Raw genomic sequence first — 20,693 nt, forward strand, 5'->3', positions numbered from 1 at the left:
TCGTCTAAAGAAAGTCTATAGACAAATATTAGAGAAAAATAAATGGAGTCTGTATCGACTTTTTTCTATAGACCGTCTATAGATTGCGAATAGACAAAAAGAAATACACTTTATCGACTTTCGTCGATAGACAGGCTATAGACTTTGTATCAACAAAGGTGCAAATTTATAGAAAGGCAAGGTCGTCTATAAAAGGTCTATAGGCTTTCTATAGACAGTCTAAAGTCATTTTTGTAAGAGATTGTCCCCTTTATAAACCTGGCAGTACTGTATACAGGCAGAGGTTCTCATTTTTCCAAATAAACGCTGAAACAAGATAACAAGAACACTTTGTAAAAAGCAGCGCTATTTATTGCAGCCCAAACTCAGGAATTAGAAACAAAAATAACAGGATATGGGTAAAAGAAGAAACGGTATAGCTTTACACTGAGTGCAATATCATCACGTAATTTTGCTAAGAAAAATCGCTTAATAGCATCATTTGAATTCTTGAAAGGATCAAACAATTCTTTGTTTAATTTATTTAATAATACTGGAACAGTATAATAAAGAGACTGCTCGTTATAATGTGCTCTGGGTGTCGGCACTAACCAAATTTCTTTATGTCTAGTCTGCAGGATTTGCGTGTTTTTCTCAAGTTTTGCCAGAGAACAAATATAATTTTCACCTCTTCGTGAGGAGCATTTATGGATCATTAAAAGTTTATAATTGTATAAAGTATAGATTGGCAGGATCTCATATTTTAAAGACAAGTCAAGTGTGGGGGAGCAGTAAGTCCGGTCAGCAGTACATCTTACTGCTCTTTTTTGAAGAAGGTGAAGGTTGGATAAATTTGTGACACCTGAAGTGCCTCAAACGGTACAACAATATTGCAAGAGAGAGAAACTAATGAGTTACATAGCAACAGCCTAACTTTGACAGGAAGAATACCGCGCAAACGCGACATAACACCGACAGTTGAATACACTTTTCATCTACTCGTAATATTGTCAATGTGATCATTCCTAGTCAAACGCTTTGAAAATATAACACCAAGGATTTTAACAGAATCGGCTATTTCAACATTATCAGGGCTTCAAAACACGTTCAACGGCCTAGAAGTTACCTTCCCTTTTGGAAAGTACAACATTATCGTTGTCTTCTTAGAATTAATCATCAAACAATTTGTCTTTGCTCATGTATTTAATGCATTCAGTATTCTGATTGCTTTCTCTTGAATGCCACTTTAGGTTCTCCCGGATATGAACACCGAAGTGTCATCAGCGTAGGATGTAATCTTATCATCAGATACACATTTCACAATATCAATTATATAAATTAAAAATACGGACGGTCCCAAAATGCTCCCTTAGAGGCCTCCTGCGCTAACATTCTGTATTGAAGATAATGAATTTTCGAAGTCTACATATTGTGTTCTATTCGACAAACAGGATTTCATAAGGTTTTGAGCTTTTCCTCAGACACTATAGTTTGCTAGTTTATGCAGTAGAATTCTGCGGGTTATCAAGTCAAAAGCCTTGGCAAAATCTATATACATGCCTCCTTATTTTGAAACATATCTAATAATATTTCCTTTTGAGTCAGTGCTGCTGTTTCAATGGATTGATTCTTTCGGAACCCGTGCTGAAAGACAAGGAGCAGGTTATGTTTTTCAAAAAAAGATAGCTCCCTACCACGCAATAATTTTTCGGTACCCGTCGAGCATGCCAGCAGTATACAAGTTGGACGATAGTTACTGGTGAACTATAACACAAGACCTAGAAACTAGGTTAGATAAAAAACTTCACGTTTGCTAGATCGAAATAAGTAAGGCGATCAGCAAGATAACCAGAGGAAGCACAATTATATAACCCGCTGAGATGCCATACTGTACGCCGGGGGTCTTGCAGCTATGTCCCGAGAAAGCAGCCATGGCTATACACAATAACTCTAACAAAAGAAAAACTTTGAAATATGGCAGTGGAACGGCCAGGGGTACCGCCGCAAAACGGAACCATTAACACTACTGAAAAAAACCCTGACCCGTCATGGTGGCTTAGCTCTAATGGCGTTGTGCTGCTAAGCACGAGATCGCGGGATCGAATGCCGACCGCGGCGGCCACGTTTCGATGAGGGTGAAATGCAAGAATGTCCGTGTACCATGAATTAGGTGCGGTACATCTAATGCATGGTACCTTATTGTAATTATTTAGTAAATCATTCTTATCCCGAGTAATTAGAATTAATTTGGAGCCTCCCACTACAACATGCCTCATAATCAGATCGTGGTTATGGCACGTAAATCCCCTCAATTTGTTTTAATTCTCGAAAGAAAACGCCGCCGGGTATCTAAGCCTTACATGAGTTTGGTACCTAACCAATGATATGAAGTGTACACCACACATGACTACAATTACAAGGTAGCTACACTAGTAGAAGAAAACATCATTGCAATTAGGCACGACCCCGTCGCTTCGCTTCCACCGAAGCTTAGGCCTGGCGTACCCGCTGAATCCGTCTACGCGCTATCTGCCCGTCTTGCCTAAGGCATCAACAACTCTAACAACGATAAATCATTCAATATTTCAGCTTTCGCGTCGGTGCTCTTAAATAAACCATTTTTTTGCATGTCTACAGTGTCAGCACGAGAACGATGAGCGCCGATGTGGCGCGTTATAAACGTACGTACATGTGCTGTCGCCGAGGGATACGCTTCTCTGACGGAGATATGTGACCAAACAGACGTGTCGATTGAAATACATCGTTGAACTCAGGAAATGTTGCATATACCTTGCACAGAAAACAAGAAACCGCTATCAAAATCGGCAGTAAGAGCCCGAACAGCGTCCCGGGTAGGCGGTTTATTTAGAACTTTTTTTGATGTTAAATATCAAAGGGTGGGGGGGGGGGAGGCAAAAAAAGAAATCAGCGTTCTCGCACTGCCGTGCATACTATTGAATACGGACAACTTTTTCTTTCCGTTACAGACGTAAGTTTTAGTTGCGGGGCGATTGAGCATCTACCATGTCTGTGCGAGGCGTGTCGGTGCGGAACTAAAACTGCGTCTGGGTCTTGATATGGCAAATTATTCAAAACTTCATATGTGTTTGATTGGTGTTTTCGTTTACACAGCGTGCGTCGGCGCTCATCACCTATATGGACCTACTGCATACTAGATATAGATATAGAATACTAGACAAAAGGTATGGTGAAATCATTGTTAATGAGCCGACTCTAATATAACTAAAGCGTCTTTCAAATGTTATCAAACACCATTTTGAGGCCATAAGCCATTGGATACATGATGTCATAAAATTTGTCGTTGCTGCTATGATTACACAAAAAATGAGAACATTCATAATAATGAGGTAACTGCATACATCGATTTGTTAGCGAAAGGCAAGACGCCCGTCCCGGATGGCCCTACTGCCGAATTCTATCATTGCTTTCCTTCCCTCTTATTACCATTGTTACTTCAGGTCTACCGCGAGGCCTTGGAAGTAGGGTACCTAACTGTCACAGTGTACTACGTGCCAAAACCACGCCGGCACGCCGTAGTGGGGGACTACCGAAATATGGACCGTCTCGGTTCTTCAACGTGCACCCAAATCTAAGTACGCGGGTGTTCTCGCATTTCGCCTACATGGAAATTCGGCCGCCGTGGCCGGGATTCGATCCCGTGACTTCGTGCTTAGCAGCCCAACACTATAGTCACTGAGCAACCACGGCGGGTGCACAGTGCCCCAGCATCCAGCGTGCTACACTACGCCCATAATTCGGCACGGCACTGGACACTCGATTTTTAAAGAGGGTTAGTGGTCGTGCGTCTCGACCCACTATGCTAATCGTGTCGTACGATGACGTTCTGCTACTGAGCATGAGGGCAGCGGCTCGATTCCTGGCCGTGACTGCCACATTTTACCTAGGGCGAAATTAAAAAAAAAAAAACTGAGCCATTCCACTCTGTGGAGGTCGACGACCAGCGGAGCTGTATATATATATATAGGGATAACTATCTTGATAATAAATATATTGATTAAAAGTAACAGACACATACCACAATCAATTTCGTTTTCCCACGATATTTTTGTTGTTTTATTAAATTGCATCCTCAATGCTTTCTTTTGAATTTTTTAACTTCCTTTGTTTGCTTTTTTGGATGTATTATTTGGTCATCAAGGTTACTATCGCTTTGTGATCGCTGTGATGTATATAGAGCCAGTGACTCTGCGGCGACAATGGAAAGGTTCTCGGACATTGTGAGGTCTATACACGACCGATGACACGTCGTCGCCATACTGATGTTTGTGTAACGTTGAATGCCGAACCTTTCCAAGAGAAATGCCACGAACAACTTTCCGTCTGGCCGAGACACGTGTATGTTGGAATCACCCACAATTACGATGGAAGTGGAGTCGGTAGGGTTGCTCCAACCAAAGGTGTACGCCTCGCACTTGCAGCACGATCTTGGTCCGTATTACGTGCCGCCCGCCGTTTTTGTTCAACATGGTTTCCTTCGCAGGCACGCTGTTCTTCCGCAGTCCTCACCACACGCTGCCTACCCATTGCACGGATGTCTATAGAGCACCTGACGTCAGACCGTAATCCATACTAAACAGTATCTATACCGGTTTTATTTTGTTTATTACAATATTTTTTATCACAATGCATTTTGACACTTCTCGCGATTAAGCCCAGGTGGGGCGTCCCCTGCGATACGGTTTTGTTTTATGATTTAGCTCTTTTAGTGCTGGGCTGGGTGCCATATATTTTTTTGTCTTTTTGCCTACGCACACAAACCGCCAGAACCTAGAGCATACCAGTTCCGTTTTAAAACTTTCGTCTGTTTATATTTAGGTGCGCGTTAATTAAGGAAGCCCAGATAGTGAAATTTATTCTGGGGCACTTCACTACTGAGTGTCTCATAGCCACATAATTGCTTTCGTTTGTTAAACCCCAAGAAAGAATTTGTTTCCCAGAACCAAATGACCTGGCTTACAATTTGCTATAGCAGTTTCTCTTCGTTTCATCAATCAAATGATTTCTGAATATTACAGCCGTTTATCCGCGTTATCGCAGGAGTGCCTAAATACTACAAAGAATCAGTGTTGTAGCAAATGAGCACGTAAATTAAAACCGCAGTTCAAAGCAATAATTAACCAAACTGGAAAAATATTTACGTATTCTTTGCACGAGTTTTGTCTATTGAAGGGGCTTTCGGGCTCCCATTCTTCGGCATATGAACAAAGTTTTTTGCACGACCATCTTTCTTATTGTTGACAGCTAAGACTTAACGATGTTAATACGACAGGCCTCGGTCAATGACTCTCTTTGCCCTTCACCTTCTGCAAATAGAAGCACACCCCCCCACAGCAGAAAGCATTTTCTTTCTTGTTTAGCTACTTTGGGACGCTAGCATTGCCTTGGCAAGGACACGCTGAGGATAAGCCAGACTTCTTTATCAAATTGCCCGCATCGAAGCGGACCCCTTTCTTCTGCTAACGCAAAGCGATTTTGCTCATCACCATGATCATTATCAATATTATCTTCTTTGCTCCCATCTTAAGATGCTCGCCCTTCAGACAGCTTAAGGTAATCCCTTTTATGTGTGTGTGTTAATCTTCCCGTTTGCATAGCTGTTTATTTAAATGCAAGCGTTGAGACTCTCCACGTGCAAAAAATTGTAGTAGTTCGGAAACTTGCAGTGCATGAGCGAACGCCTTTATGTCTTCTTGATCCGTTCGCATCTTGGTAGGCTTATCATCCTTTCTCTAGTATACGTTGTTCAACGCCACAGCCACAACAGATGTATGGTGAATGTCCGCCGTAGAAGCTGCAAGATAACACTTTGGGTAGTTGGTTCACTGAGCCTTCGGGTATTGCAAGCAAACTATAGACAAATAAGTTGGCAGTTGGCAATAAGTTGGCAGTTGTCAGATATGTTCGGATGACAGGCCTTTAACTGAAGAAACGATCCTGGAGTAGTGTTTTTGTGCATCTGCGATGTCTAATCCACAAAAGCGTTAACATGTTTCTTGAAATGTACCGGCTTATACCATCGTTTTCGAAAAAGTCAACCAAGGACGTTTCATTTCGTGTTTGTGGGGGCCCTGCGAACTTCTCTCCCCCTTCAGGTCTTTCAGTTACCTTTCTCTCTTCCAGAGCTGGGTAGTCGACCGTACTAAGCCTAAGTAACCTCCCTAGTTTTCCCTGATCAATTATCTCTCCCTCTTTTCATTCTTCTCTTCTTCTTCAGTTCTTCTTTTTTTTTGCTAGAATAATTATTTCTTGTGACCAAGTATTCAATTTTATTATTCTTTCGCCCGCAGGAAAAAGATGTACCTAAAAAATATTGTTCAAGGATGAAAAACAAGTATGTTTAGTTTGTGACTGTTTGTGTAGTTGTCAATTTACCACGTGTTAAGTAATTTTTCATGAAAGCACATTCTGATGAGTTGAAGAAGCAGTGAAGAAGTGTTAGGCACTCAGGGTTGCGTCATTCTGAAAAAGGAGCGAAGCTATGCGAGACGTGCAAGGTGCGATGATGGAAAATTTGTCTTAGCGTCAGTAGATGAAGAGAAACTGTTTTTTTTTCTGTAATAATTCTGCTTTGTTTGTGTCGAAAACCTTGTAGGAATTGCAAAGAGCGGCTCAACGCCCTATAATTTGTCTTATCAGGGATCTGTATGTCAGTAATTTTCTTTTCTTGGGAGCTACTTGCAATGAGCAAAACAAATATTGGAGCTTATTCTGGGTTTTGTTTCAGGTGAGTTAATTTTATTACACAAGCTCAAGTGAGTGGTAATAAAGATGCTATGTTACCTATACAGTGGTACCCGATTCCCTTAAGAAACATCAAACGAAGAGTGCAGAGCGAAGTAAACAGAACAATAGCAGCATGTCCGGAAGTATGAAACCTGTTTGACGAGAAATGAAATGCTGAAGAATAACCACGCCAGATGCACTTGCACAGGTCAAGGATGTAATCAATATGATTATAGTTCTGAATATTTACTGCTGCCAATTGTTTCAGAAATGAAAAGGTTAGCGACAGCATGTGAAAAAAGACAGATGTACAAAGTGTGTTTGTTTTCGTTTGCTCGTTTGTGTTTCTACGAAATGAAGGGGAAAGCAAGTCAGTGACCAAGGCCTGTCGGAAAAAGCCTTGGCTATTAGCCGGTTACCGGAAGAAAGGCGGCATTTCGCAACTGTTGTTCATGTGCCTAAGAACGGGAGTCTTGCAGCCCCTGCATTACAGATTATCCAGTAATCCTCTGTGGGGGCTACTTCCCCATTTCAATCTCCGCCTAAGTGCACTCAAGCAAAAAAAGGGCGTTTCCTCTATGTTATTTTTTTTCTTTGGCCTATTAGCCCGGCTTCCGCAAGAATACGCTGAGGGTAAGCCGGATTCCATCTAGAATTTCCGGCTGCAAAAATGGTCTTTCTTTTGCTAACGCTAGGCTCTTTTTCTGACGTGGGCTGACAACCATGGTCGCTCTTTTCTTCTATAAAAAAATAACGACACATAGCTAAGGCGGACATTGACCGTGGATGCAGCTTCCGACAGTTGATGGCATTATCTTGAGCCGGCTGGGAACACACTAAAGAAATGTGCGTGTTCGTAGTCTCACAAAGGCGAAAGGCGGCAACAGAGAAAGCCCTAACCCGTTACAGAGCACATCACCGCAATTCAGTGCACATCGCAGCACATCAGGGCTAATGGGCTAGTGAGTTCTGCTGGGCACTATGGCATGTCTAAATAAAGGGGTGTAGCGAATGTTTGTGTGGTACTTATATGCATTAGGTGTAGCATCTGAATTGAGAGTTGGCATTGGATGATAATTATCTTGAATTAGGTGCGATAGTAAAAGTTAAAAATAAAGAGGTGCAATAATTTGAAATGTGAATGTCTACAAATTTACTGCATGAAAAACAACCCCAACACTCTAATACAAAAACTAAATAATAAAGCTACAGTAATTAGTATTCTAAAACTTACGTTATTCGCGGCAAAGCAATCCCGTCTCCCCTACGAGCACCTTTGCATAAGCATCACGTTTCCAAAGCTCACAACCTTTAAAAAACATGTGTAGTCTAAAATGAAAAACAGCCCGTTTATCTGGAATGAAATGCAGAAACTACATTTCGCATTGCATTTCGTAATAAGGATTATCTGTTGGTTCGCAATGAAAGCAGATCAGAAGCATTCACAATTTTAGCATGTTGAAATTATTCCGATTTATTTTTCGACCTCCGCTTTTTATATAAGGTCGCGTTTTTCAGCTCAGCGTACGCATCTACAGTGCTCCGTGATTCAAACAAAATAATTGGATTGCATGGCTGCCGGAGCTTTTGGCGTCGACGGTGAGCGCTGGATGGCCACGGGGGAGCTCAATACAGTCACAATACTCCATGAAGCCCCTTGTTTTCATTGTATACTACGATGCATGAGCTCGGTGTCCCCAGCGCCTGCTGGAGCGCAAAAAGCGTCGGCTGTTATTCGACCCGACTATCGCGTTTGTATCACTGCCCACTCGCGGCCCATTGTATTTTAATCCACTTTCATTTCCATTAATTTATAATTTAACTCAATTAGTAAGTACAATTAATTTTCCCTGTGTTGTCCTTGATGTCTTTGTTGTTGGCTTCTTATGGTACGAATAATGAAAATCGTACTCCAGTACTCACGTATGGGGCAGAAACCTGGGGGCTTACGAAAAGGGTTCTACTTAAGTTGAGGACGACGCAACGAGCTATGGAAAGAAGAATGGTAGGTGTAACGTTAAAGGATAAGAGCAGATTTGGTGAGGGAACAAGCTCGAGTTAATGACATCTTAGTTGAAATTAAGAAAAATAAATGGGCAAGGGCAGAACATGTAATGAGGAGCGAAGATAACCGATGGTCATTAAGGGTTACGGACTGGATTCCAAGGGACGGGAAGCGTAGCAGGGGGCGGCAGAAGGTTAGGTGGGCGGATGAGATTAAGAAGTTTGCAGGCAAGACATGGCCACAATTAGTACATGACCGGGGTAGTTGGAGAAGTATGGGAGAGGCCTCTGCCCTGCAGTGGGCGGAACCAGGATGATGATGATGATAATAAATGAAAATTGGGCACTTTAGTTTCCCTACTTCTATAGCTCATTGCTTACGGGGGTCTTGAGTCTGGCAACATTGATGTCATCAGGTAGCATGTGTGGGCGTATTGACGAGTTTCCCTCACCCAAATAGATCATGTATTCATGACGCCTGCGGCACAAAGGATGTCCCACATCTGCCGCCAAGGTTTCTGAGTGGTGGCGCTTGCTAACACTCCCAGGGCTAGTTATTGTAGTAAAACATAAGTACTCCAGAAAATGTATAGAAAAACAGCGCCACGGTAGCTCAAATAGTCGGAGCATCGCACGCGTAAGGCGAAGACATCAGTTTGTATCCCACCTGCGGCCAGTTGTTTTTTCAGCCAGTAACATTTCCATTAATTTATAATTTCTTCAACTGAATTCATAAGTACGAGTAATTTCCCCTATGTTATCCTTGGTATCTTTGTTGCTGGCTTCTTGTGATATGAGCACTACAAAAAGAATATTTTGGTCGCATCAGTTAACCGCCAACCCAGCCAAGTAGTTGAAGATGAAGTTCTCCGAGGCGGTGGCCCTGTTCCCTTCTGCTCGCGTTTTACATCAGTATTAACTAGTTTGTTCACATTGTGCTTGGACATCATTACTCTGGAATTCAGGGAGAGGAAGTGTAGCTACCTACGAGTCCACTGAAGCCAGGTACGAAGCCTTCTTTGCCTTTTCCCTCGGAGTGTCTCCAACTGCTACGGCGGTCGGCAGCCTAGAACGGCGGCATGAGCCCTATGACCGCCAGCGTGTTTTGATGCACATGAGTGCATCGGAGGAACGCGTCCACAATTCTGCCAGGACACACCATGTGCATGACAGCATCAAGCCGGCACTGCTGGTTCTTGAGCATCAAGGTGCTCATGGCCCACCTCCGGGGACCATGGGGGAATCCAGCGAACCTGAGAGCAAGAGACCTCGTATTCATGAGACACCCAATGAGAAGAATGACCGTACTTCAAACTATGACCTAAGCGATTATGAAGCTATTGACTGTGATGAAGAACCTTTCAAATTCATGACCGACAAAAAGAAAAGAAGTGAAGAGATCCAGGTGGTGTTCTGATCATCAGGACACAATTTTTGGCAAGTGAATCCAAATCATGCTGCATCAGAAATTGTCTCGGCGGCAAAGAAAAAATGTTCAAACGTTCTGAGTAATCAGAGACAGCAGTTTTTCAGTGAATGTTACCTCAGTGGCATCTGTGTAAAACCTGCTTTTACTGAGCGAAGTCGCAGGACTAAGAGTTAAGCCCTTCATACCGGCTTCGTACACTCTAAATGTCGGAAAATTTCGTCACGTGCCACTTCAGTACGCTGAAGAGCAACTGCTCGAGCTTTTGAAAGATTTTGGAGTAATATCAGTCCACCGACAAGCAAGATACTACCGTGTGGAGGATGGTACAGCTGAATCGCGCTCTTTGCAAAGTGTAATCGTTCACTTCAGAGATGATAAGCCAATGCCTCAGAGAGTCCACTTCGGCTTCACCAGCCACCCGGTGGAAGAATGCCTTGGTCCTGCCTTGAGTTGTTATAACTGTAAGAGGTTTGGACACCTGGCAAAAAACTGTCGTGGGACACGTCAATCTAAAATTTGCTCTGAGAACCATGAGCACGCTGAATGCAAGTCTGCGAGACAGCCTAAATGTGCAAACTGTGCGGGTAATTATACGGCTTCTATCTCAGGATGTCCATATAACAAGGCTGCATCCAGCCTACGCAAACATGAATGAATTCCTGGTAAGCAACCACAACACAAAGAGCCCCTTCCGAATCTTAATGCAGGGAGCCCAGCGAATCACCGCCAGTTTACATCAAATGAACAAGAATCAAAAGAACCTTCGTATTCGTCGACAGTAAAGCAGCAAGCTGCGCAAGGGTCTCAGAGACAGTGAGGTCGTCATTCTGCTAGGGCAACTCAAGGCCACAGATCACAATAAGATCAGCGACTTAACCTAGGACAACCTCAGCGACCTTCTCAGAACACCCCTCAGCGATCACCTCAGACGGCGACTGAAACATCGGCATTCCAGAATAACACCGCGCCACTCAGTGTTCGACAGATTATTCTACCCATGCTGTTTGCGGCAGTTCGAGCGATTGTCACAGCTCTACCTCAGACGAACAAGCTTGCAGACCTAAAGGCACTGTTGTCTACGTAGCGATTAATGAGCCAGCTGTCCATATCAGTGGTACCGGATGGCAAACTTGAGTAGTCGTTACGGCAATGTCGCAATATTTCAGTGGAACGCTAATAGCCTTCGATCCAAATCTGCTGATTCTCGCAAGTTAGTTGCACAATACAGCTTCCCTGTACTATGCATACAAGAGGCGGGAGTAGGTCACGATTGCCATCTTGGTAATTGCATATTATAGAAATCCTCTCGTCCAACTGAAAACAGTATTTTATTATGTTATTATGGGGTTTTACGTGCCAAACCACTTTCCGATTATGAGGCACGCCGTTGTGGAGGACTCCGGAAATTTCGACCACCTGGGGTTCTTTAACGTGCACCTAAATCTAAGTACACGGGTGTTTTCGCATTTCGCCCCCATCGAAATTCGACCGCCATGGCCGGGATTCGATCCCGCGACCTCGTGCTCAGCGGCCCAACACCATAGCCACTGAGCAACCACGGCGGGTAGCTGTAAACAGTAGAACAATGATCAGTGTTGGAAACGATTTGCCCTCTCACCTCATTCAATCAAGCAGTCCAGATTTTCGTTAAAATGTAGCATGTAAAGTATATCTCCCAAACCATGTGTAACAGTTGTAAGCATATACCTGCAACCATCGAGACGTATTTAGATTGATAATTTGGTAAATATCTTTAGCATCACGGTATCAAGCATGATCATGGGGGGACTTTAACGCACACAACGTAACATTGGGCAGTAATCACTGTGATGCCCGTAGGAATATCGTTCAGAGCGCCCCGGAAAGATGTAATCTGTCAGTATTGAATGATGGATCTGTCACATTTATGCGGGGATATCGCTACGCCAGTTGCATAGACGTAACACTGTACTCTAATGACCTTGTTACCGACGCTATGTGAACAACGGATGCAGAAACACGTGGAAGCGATCACTTCCCAATTCTTATATCACATCTGCATTTAAAAAAGTACTGCGAAATGAAGATACGTGGATATAACAAACTGGCACCTCGTTCGTCAACGCTTGTCCAGTCGAGTGGATTGTGAAGCTGACGAAGAAAAACCAACATTATTGATACAAGAAACGATGAAAATATGTACAAGTGTCCATTCCTGACGAGTACACATCAGTTGATGGAGAATATTAACTTTTTAGAGCTGTAAGGAAAAGAGCAGAAAGAGCTTATCGCCGGAGGGAAAATATCGAAACATATAAAAATTCGCAGCAAATCCACTCAGTATAAATCCACTCACTAGAAAAATTAGAGAAGATGGCTTTAATTTTTGCAATACGCTGTCTCCTCTGATACCAATGGAACGAGTATGGATGGCTATTCGTGCATTAAGCTGCCTTGTTGCTCAAACACAGCAATTTCGTGCTCTCGCAATAGCCAAGGATGCTTCAGAATTAGTGATTGCTGAGGAATTCAGCAAAGTTATAACTAGAACAAGTGTATCTATTACAAGTGCTGAGTTTTAATGTTCGATTGAAATGGCAAAACAAGACATTCTTGCGTGTTTTCAGTCGCAGCGTGTACAATTGGACTACGAATTTTCGATGATGGGGCTAAAATGTGAGCTTGCATCTTGTAAGACAAAGGCTGCTGCAGGTCCAGATTTCATTACATACGGTATGTTGCAAAACACAGGACCTACTGGTCGATTGGCACTTTTGGAATTATTCAATGACTTGTGGAAAAACGAGCGTGTCCCTGGCTTGGAAAAAGGCACGAGTGATACCTATATTGAAGCCTGGCAAAACACATCTTTCTCTTGAATCTTTTCGTCCTGTGAGTCTGACGAGCTGTTTATGCTAGGTCATGGAGACAATGATTGACCCTAGGCAGCAATGGTGGCGTGTGGATACAGAAGCACTTCGCGATCACATAAAAGAATTTCCAAAGTGGTGATGCACCATGGATGCAATTTTGCATATCGTTACGTATGTTGAACACGAACGAGCTAGGGGAAATGTCACAGCGGTTTTTTATACACTAAACAAAACTTCGACACAGTCAACCATGCTCATATACTACGTAGCCTACTAGCACTGGGAGTCTCTCGAAGGACGGTACGGGGGATATCCAACTTCTTGAACCGCAAGTCAATATTTATTCAAGCAAGTGAAGGAAAACGTTCCTCTGATATTATTCAAGGAGTCCCACAAGGCAGTGTCTAAAGTCCATTTCTTTGTGATTGTGTGATGGTGGATTTACCGCGGAGATCTCCACCTTCATTACACTACTCTACATATGCGCATGATGTTGGCATTTGGGCCTCTGGTTCAAGTATCAGCCTTGTTCAATCATCTTTGTAAAAAGGCCGAAACATTGTGGACAAAATCTTAAAAGAAAAGGGAATAGAACTGTCTTACAGTAAGACGGCTGTGTTACTTTTGATCAGAGGCCATCTAAAGGATATTCAGTTGTGCCTTTAGGGGCAACCTTTAGACCTAGTGAAACAGCACAAATTTCTGGGGGGTTATAGCAGACAGGCAAATTTCTTGGAAATCTCAAATTAAAGCTCCCGAAGAACAAATAAACTCACTAATGTTCTTCGCCGCGTAGCAGGCACGACATGGGGAGGGTCGGCTTTGTCCTTACTTAAAATACATAATGCACTTATAAAGCAAAGGATAGCATATTCACATTTTGTGCATGGGATCCCCCGTTCATCTGAAGAGAGACCTGCACGATTAATAGCTAGGAGCCTTAGAGTATGTTCAGGCGTTCCTTGAGCAAGCTACAATTCTTTAGTAATTGCAGAAGCACGTCATCCTTCATTTTATATTATGAGGACGGTTGAAACCTGTTGACACTACTTTCGCGTTTCAGTGCAGCACAAAAGGCACCCACTATCATGTGCACCAATTCCGAGAGACAGGGCAAACATTAATTCGCTGATTCAGGCGCACAAAGGTCTACCGTCACATCACGAATTTTGGTTCTCAGATATCCCTTACACTCCATGGCGACTCGCAGCTCCAAAAATTGAACTTTCGGTTGAGGGAATTATTCGCAAACGAGATACGTTTATGCTAGCGCCACAATCACTGGCGCTATACCAAATATACTTTCGATACCTTGGCTGTATTCAAGCGTATACAGATGGTTCTTGCCAAATAAATTCTTCTACACCTGCCCTTGTCATTCCAGAATGGAACCAAATACAAACATTTAGACTGTCTCACATGACGTCATCAACAGCAGCAGAGCTTCTTGCAATATTGCCTTTTCTACGCTACATAAATTCAATGCAACAAGGGGAACAATGGGTCATCCCTTGTGACTCGCAGGCAACTTCGTCTTCACTTCGTTGTAACATCAGCAATTCGCAAAACATGGCGTTAGTTAACGAGACACTTCTGGAAATCAAAAAGCAAGTTAAGAAAATCGCAAAGTAACGTTCCAATGGATACCTGGCCACTGCAATATGCCTGGGAATGTTGCAGCAGATAAGGCAGCTGGACAAGCGCGTTTTAATAACGCCACATATGGTCTCCCTCTAACATAAGGCAAATTGCGCCGAATTCCAAGACATATATCAGCCCATGGTTGCAAAGTGACACGGTTTGATCAGAACTCGAAATCTTCCGCTTTATTTCACATTCACCCATCATTTCAGTTTATAATCCCGTCCATATTAAATACAACCAGAGCCTTTGAGACGCTGATCCACCGTCTGCGTCTCGGTACCGCGTAAACAAAACACTTTCTAGATAATATGTCAAGCGCTGATAGTGTGAAATACACTTGTAGCCACGCTGATGAAGATGTACAGCATCTTCTGCTAGAATGTCTGCGACACGACGCACACAGACAATGGTTAGCACTTGATTTAGTGGCATTAGATCGCACGCCCTTCAGTCTCGGGAAGATCTTAGGTCCTTGATCAACATGCTCATTGCAAAGACGAGCGTTGCTGGCCCTTCAAAGATTTGTAGAAGCGAGCAATATTCTCAGAAAGTATTGAGTAGAATCCTTAAATGTGATGGCGCATTCTATGACTTTCCTTTAACCGACTTCGGCCAATTCAATGCCTGGTGTTTTGTAACTTCATAAACCTTGATTCCGTGATTTGTTATGTGCCCTTATTCTAGTTTAGCTAAATGATCGGACTTTGTGTTTACTTTAATGCACATATGTGACTGGACTCGTGTGTTGCTGTGTTACTAAGTTGTCTCAGTTTTAGTATGGCATTAGTGTACTTACGGGACTGGACTTCGTGTTTTTATGATTTAGAGTTGTCTTTCAGGTATAGTGTGACATTGGTGTACTTATGTTACCCGAATTTGTGTTATGATTTAACTATTGTTGTGAAGATTTATTCGTTGCTTTTTAAATCCCTATGTAGAAAGGAGTAGCCGGAGCCGAATAAAAGGCGACATCTCCTAAATACCACAAAATAAAAAAGGCAAGTAGTTCTTTTTTTTTTTCTGACGATTTCGTGCCTCGCAATAGGCTTAAAAATGAGGGTAAAGTACATAACAGGGTAGTCGAAAACCCTTTTCTTCTTTTCGTATTTTAATATGACTCTACCTGCAGACATTCACCCTTGACAGCTCTGCGATTCCAAGATTTCCTTTTCCCCTCCATCGACCATGAATTGAAAAGGCACTGTGCCTATAGCCAGACGAGATTATATTCCAGGACTTGGCGTCACAATATACGATGGTCACAATAATTATTTCTTATCGGTATCTTCTTTTTGCACCGTTGTTAATAGCTAATGATAGATTCGCCATTACGATTGTGCACTGCATGCCGACTATTATGATCGGCTTTGGTGTCGGTGTCGCTTCGTGAATACGAAGGGTGATATATGACGACGTTGAGCAAAAAGCCTATTGAACACGGAACGTTTCCTGCCATTCGTCGTCGAAGCAAGGTGTAAATTGTCAATTAATTCGCGTGACGAAGTTATATTGCGCTGTCTGCGAAACGTGACCATCGGTATAGAATCGGTCAAAGAAAAAAAAGAAGGGCAGAGGTACTGCTAGAGTCCCGACAGTTGCTTACTGCGGCTCCTACATTGATTTTTATTTTTATTTAAAATATGTGTATTCTACAATATTCTGTGGAACCTCACAATGCATGTGTATCTTAGAGTGCGACAATACGGCATCAGTGTTACTCTAAATAAATAATACGACCCATCAGCAGTGCTACTTCGTAATAACGTGTCTGTGAACTTACTAGCGTTATGAAGCTATCATCGTCCATTGAAAGAGTTTACTGCAGACATGACCATCTGGAAATATTTTCCGTTGCATGCACATGATATTATATTCTTGTTTAGGGATAATGAAGATAAACTGCTTTTCGAGCCTAATCGGCCAACTGGCTCCCACAGTTTTCGTCATCACCGAATAGCGGGATTTCTTTGTAATCCGGGAGCAAGACTTGTGCTCATGAATTTTAGATATTGCATTTGAAGGTTTCTAGACGTTTTGAAAGCAGAAGAGCGATACCTGCTTAGCAGCCAAATGTAATGACCTTGGCAAGGCTGCAGAAATTTTAAAATGGCAACGGCAGTCTAGTTGGGCTGATGTCTATCTATATTAAACCTTAACGCTTATTTGATATACTGAACCTCTGTTTATTCTACATTATAATGGATCGAAGACACGCAATGGATTTAAAAACGCCAGGAGAAAAGAAAGCTACGTGAAGCAAGAGATCTTCCAGATGATGATATGTAAGCACCTTGAGAAGGACGTCTCTACGCAGTCGCTGTAACATTTTGTTGTCCACCTTAACAAAGCCACCCGCAGAGTCATGCCCATCTGAAAAGCATAGAGAAACGTGAAAGAGAAACACTCCTAAAACCGCGGCTCAGTGACGGCTGCGGAATTCCAATGAAAGCAGCTCTTGAAGAAAGAACAACTTGTTCCAGCATGTTGACGGGAAGCGAACTCCCCGTTTCTCACAGCCGCCGATTTTACTTTCGCGTGTTTACATCGTGATTTCTTGTATGTTTCTTTCTTTAAAAAATGCTGTCATGCCTTCTCTACTGCGATTTACTTATCTCCATTGTTTTTAATACAAACCGGGCACCTCTACTGAAAGGTCGTGCGTTGTTTGTACATTTTGACCAGAAGATAGAATGCGCAGCCCTTTTTTAAGAGCCCACGGCGGTCGTTCCGACTACAAACGCTTGCGCTTGAGCTGTAAGTCTCTCACATTGGGCTGTTGCCAAAAAGCAAGGCTTTTCCGCGACCCGAGAAAAAACACAATGTAGACGGCACTTTGTTTTTTTTCTCCGCCGCAGAGAGTTTCTCCGAGAGCGCCTTCTTTCTTGACATGCTCTGTGGCTGCGTTGAATTGAATAGATAAATAGGAGGTCTGCTCCTTGCTAGCATTCTCAGTTGTAGTGCTTGTTTCGCTGGCAAGATTTAGGCAGCGCACGTGTTGTAACACTCCGTGTGGATGTTTGCATTTCCTACTGTTGCAATCACACTTACGTATTTTTTATTACGACGGAAGCATGACTCTCTTGTTAAGATCTGTTTGCGTAAGCATACGTTTGCTGCATTTTTCTAACCAACTTGTTTTGTCATAGAATGCGAGTTATGCGTTGTACAACACAGGTCTATTTTTTTGTTTATCTACAAGCTTATAGATTATATTTATTTAAGGGAAAATGAGACATCCGCCCATTCACAGCAATTGCTACAAAGTTATGCGTTGTACAACACAGGTCTATTTTTTTGTTTATCTACAAGCTTATAGATTATATTTATTTAAGGGAAAATGAGACATCCGCCCATTCCCAGCAATTGCTACAAAGGAGACCCATAGGGGTTCCTCGAAAGAAAAAAAACCTTGAATTTGAAGAAAAATTTGTCCTGGTCCGGGACTCGAACCCGGGACCACTGCCTTTCCGGGTCAGCCGCTCTACCATCTGAGCTAACCAGGCGGCTAGCAGATGGCAGGCCGAAGTCTAATTTGTCAACAACTCGAAGCAAAGGCAAGAGTTTTACGTAATAGTTCTGCAGAAACCTGCAACGCGGAGAGAAGTAATTAATTAAGGCGATATGAGACATCCACCCAGTCGTAGCAATTGCTACGAAAGAAACCCATACGGGTTCCTCGAAAGAAAAAGCCTCGCATTTGAAGAAAGAAAAAAAAAACTCGTATGGGTTTCTTTTGTAGCAATCGGTACGAATGGGTGGATGTCTCAAGGATGTTCCGGCTAATTTGTTTGCGGGAGGCCTGGCGCGGTATAACCGGCGCGCTAATTCTGTCATAGGCAGCGGAGCGGGTGTAGCTGCGCGGGAATTTGTATTCAGTGCACAAGTGGCGCATCCTCTAGTTTTTGGTTCCCTTTAGTAAACTCTAATCATCACTAGTCGGGTGTTCACCAGGGCGACCCATAATGCTTGCTATACCCCTTTTGGAATAGGCTCAGTTCTCAGCGAGGTTATGCATAGACCAAATAACAGTAACACAATGGAGCAGTGGAAGGCACAGCTCGATCGCTATTACCTTGCAAGACAAAAGTTCTTAATTCGCCAGGTCAGGCAGGCGGCAGAGGCGAGTAGAGCCCTGGGCTGAGGGGCCCCGACCACCCTTGCATGATATCTTGTCCAGTGTAATAAAGTTGCGATATATGGTTTCTCAGCAAGGTAACGCAAGGTCATTTCTAAAGTTTCCGTTCACTTTAAAAAACAGTGTTCCCCAAACAAGTCCGGTAAAATAGTGCTACAATTTTAAGCCTCACATATTAATGTGCATAATGTGCATAAAAATGAGCATATATGCAGTGGTAAATAATGAATCTAGAAATAAAACTCAAGTTCTTGGCTTTGAGAGGTGTCAAGTGATAATCAAACTTAAAGATTTTTAATGTAGCCAGTCGGTATTGTATACGTCGTGCGGGTTTTTTTTAAGGTGGGTGACGTCACCACACGGTAATATGCGGGTCGTGGGTCTCCTGCGCAAATAGGCCACATCACCCACAACAGTGCGGAGCTCCAATTCCTTGACGCACTAAAGGCGCAGCTACCGCGCAACTCGCGCGCACCTGGAGCGGAGACGCGCTCATTGGATCAATGATTGGACACCGGGCGCCTCTCGCCACTCTCCGCGCCTGCTGCTCCTGCTATCAGACTGCAAACATGCCTCGACCTATGAAAGTGACCATTGCTTCTCTACGTCACGTGCCAGAGCAGCCATGCATAGGCAGCGCTGCCCTAATCTAACGGAAGAGAAGCAAGAAGGTTGACCTCACAAACGTGCAAATAAAGAACCACTGTATCATATTTCGCAAGTAAGAAACTATAAATAAGGAACCAAGTTCGCACCATGACTATATTATTCCTCAAAGGGGCATGGACCATATTTTGTTGTTTCGAGCTTTAACCATGTTGGGAAAGGGCTACAAGATTTCTGAAAAAATTTATTCCGGTGTTCTAAGAGGGTGACGAGAATGTTGCCGCTTTTAGTTCGACTGCGGACACATTTGTGTTATTCCCTGCAGTGTTCTGTAGGATAATTTGTGCGAATGTATTTTGCATGCTGAAGACAGCTTTTATTTTTTTTCACTAATCTACGTGCAATTCTTCCGCGAGTCGCTCAATATGCCAAGTTCCCTTCACTTCTACAGGTCTCATCTAAACATATTCCAGTTTTCTAATTCGGAATATCTGCTTTATCTGCTTATCTCGGCTGCAGCACATGCATTGCTGCAATCAAACTTCAGCACCAATATAAAAGCCCACAAAAGAAAATTTCTAAGCGAGAATGCTCAACCTTGTCTGGTATTTACTGCACGGACGTCATGCACAACCAGTGAGGTGCACCGAGACAACTTCCATATAGGTGTAGCCCTGAAAGTTTATCACATCAAATGAGCGAACGCGTGATTTATGACAAGCGTTTGAAGCGTTTGACAAACGTTTGAGGAGCTAATGATGACGTAGCCTTCGCCTAGGAAAAAAATATGCCTCCGAAGATACGCGTGCAAAAAACCGAGTAGAAGAAAAAAGTGATGCCCAATAACGGATGATCACGCAACTAAATCGATCAAAAATGTCACTGATGAAAACTAAACTTACCACTGGTGTCAGTTTGCGGCTAGGCCGGCAGAAAGGTACAGATAAAAAAAAGAAGGTTGTATGGTTACTTAGATTGACTGTGCCAAGAAAAACAAAGGTAGTGTAGAGACAACGTGGCATGCCTGGCTGAAACCTTACATCACATCTCAATAATTCTATGGCATAGAAGGTGGCTCCCTTGCAAATGCGCGGTGGGAGTGGCGTTCATATGAAGAACGCTGTCGTCAGCACAAGTAAAAAATTACAGTTACGTCCGAAACGCGCAGCATTTATTGCGATAGGAAAATAGTAGACAGCTCTACGCAGTAAGGTTAGTCGATTTATCAGTTGTAGAAATTGCTGAAAACATTCTCCTACTAACCAAATCAACAACACGG

Source organism: Dermacentor andersoni, chromosome 5, assembly GCF_023375885.2.
Source record: "Dermacentor andersoni chromosome 5, qqDerAnde1_hic_scaffold, whole genome shotgun sequence".
NCBI lineage: Eukaryota > Metazoa > Arthropoda > Arachnida > Ixodida > Ixodidae > Dermacentor > Dermacentor andersoni.